Here is a 1,726-nt window from a genome sequence, read left to right as displayed (position 1 = left end):
GCTCGTCAGCAACTGCATGGTGCCGAACATTAGCTGGAGCAGGCCCACCGCATGGCTGGAAATTACATGTTGATGCTTTGTCGAGGACAGTGCTTGCGTCGATGAAAGAGAATTGTATGCCAGTAGTGCCAAAGTTGGCGGACTTCGTGAACCGTAATGATTAATAACAGCCAGAGCAATCATGATACCTTAAAAAGAAACATGTGCATTACCATTATTTGCACGACGATTCTGATGGTGTAATTAGATTTTCAACATCTTTATTAGTTTAAAGTTTAGTGTCTCACTGTAAATTATACAAGTAACACCCAGCAACGAATTTTCAATATCTAAACGATTCATGCGATTTTGTCGATCGACGTGTCGTTAGAAAGCTATTAGTGTAAACCTAAATTAGTATGAACTAAAGGCATGTAACTTGAATAGTATATGTGTTATTGGAGGTGAAAGTGGCCGATTACTATTGATCGCGTGAGACCATACGTACTCCACAGTTACACGAAAAAATGGTAGCAGCATGCTTGCAAACATATTTATTGGTCTATGTCTTTGTTTATATACGATATATACTATTCATTAAGAAATTGGTAAAATATTTACTGTGTCTTAGAAAGCACAGAGATATCAGGCTACTGGCCATCTTTTGTTTCTATTCCTTTGATATGTGTTTATTTGATTTGTTTATGTATTTAATAATGTGTATTACAGAGTGTTTATTGTCCAGCCGTAGGAATATTTATTTAATTTCAAGTTATTTAAATGTAAATCCAGTACTTTTTATGTGTTTCTATATGTTTGTGAGTGTTCGTTGGCTTGGAGACATGGCGGGTGTTCAGATGGTTCAAATGGCTCTGAGCACTATGGAACTTAACTGCTGAGGTCACCAGTCCCCTAGAACTTAGAACTACTTAAACCTAACTAACCTAAGGACATCACACACATTCATGCCCGAGGCAGGATTCGAACCTGCGACCGTAGCGGTCGCATGGTTCCAGACTGTAGCGCCTAGAACCGCTCGGCCAACCCGGCCGGCTCATGGCGGGAGTGCTCAAGCCAATCACAGCGCTCGTTGCTACGGTAGGCAAATAGCGAAGTCAATGGAGAGCCTGTATGGAAGTGGGGGAGGAGCATCGGGACAGGACAAGGAAAACTGCACGAGGAGGCGCGACGGGCCGTCATGGGAACAACGTGGAGAGTGGGGCAGTTTGCACGTGGTCGCGGGAGATGGAAATATATTACTATGAAATGAACGCCCTTAGCTGCTAACAGGCGTTGACATACGTCAACGGGGACAGATTAAAATGTGTGCCCCGACCGGGACTCGAACCCGGGATCTCCTACTTACATGGCAGATGCTCTATCCATCTGAGCCACCGAGGACACAGATGATAGCGCGACTGCAGGGGTTTATCTCTGGCACCACTGTTTGTGCATTCGCACAGAAAAAGAAGATGGTCAAGTGGCCGGTGAGCCTTAACTATATATATAGAAACAGAAATTAAAAATGAAACAAATAAATTATTTAGCAACATTTAACATTAACTCCCTGGCACAAGTAGGAAAATTGAAAATTGTAACTAATGAACTAGACAAACAAGGGATCCTAATAGCAGGACTACAAGAGATGAGGAATTCGGACCAGGTGCCCATGGAATCTCAAGGTTATAGAATATACAAAGGCATCCTGGGAGAAAAGAGTGATGAAAAATTGTCCACAATTTGGTAC

The 1,726-nt window shown here is 42.4% G+C and overlaps 1 non-coding gene across 1 annotated transcript; it reads right to left on the bottom strand.

The window, feature by feature from the left end:
* Positions 1 to 1,306: 1,306 nt before the first annotated feature.
* Positions 1,307 to 1,380, bottom strand: Trnat-ugu (transfer RNA threonine (anticodon UGU)). Its single transcript has one exon. It is a non-coding gene; the product is annotated as a tRNA-Thr (tRNA).
* Positions 1,381 to 1,726: the final 346 nt, after the last annotated feature.

Source organism: Schistocerca gregaria, chromosome 1 (genome assembly GCF_023897955.1).
Source record: "Schistocerca gregaria isolate iqSchGreg1 chromosome 1, iqSchGreg1.2, whole genome shotgun sequence".
NCBI lineage: Eukaryota > Metazoa > Arthropoda > Insecta > Orthoptera > Acrididae > Schistocerca > Schistocerca gregaria.
The sequence above is the reverse complement of the archived record's forward strand: the minus strand, read 5'-3'. Positions and strand labels throughout refer to the sequence as shown.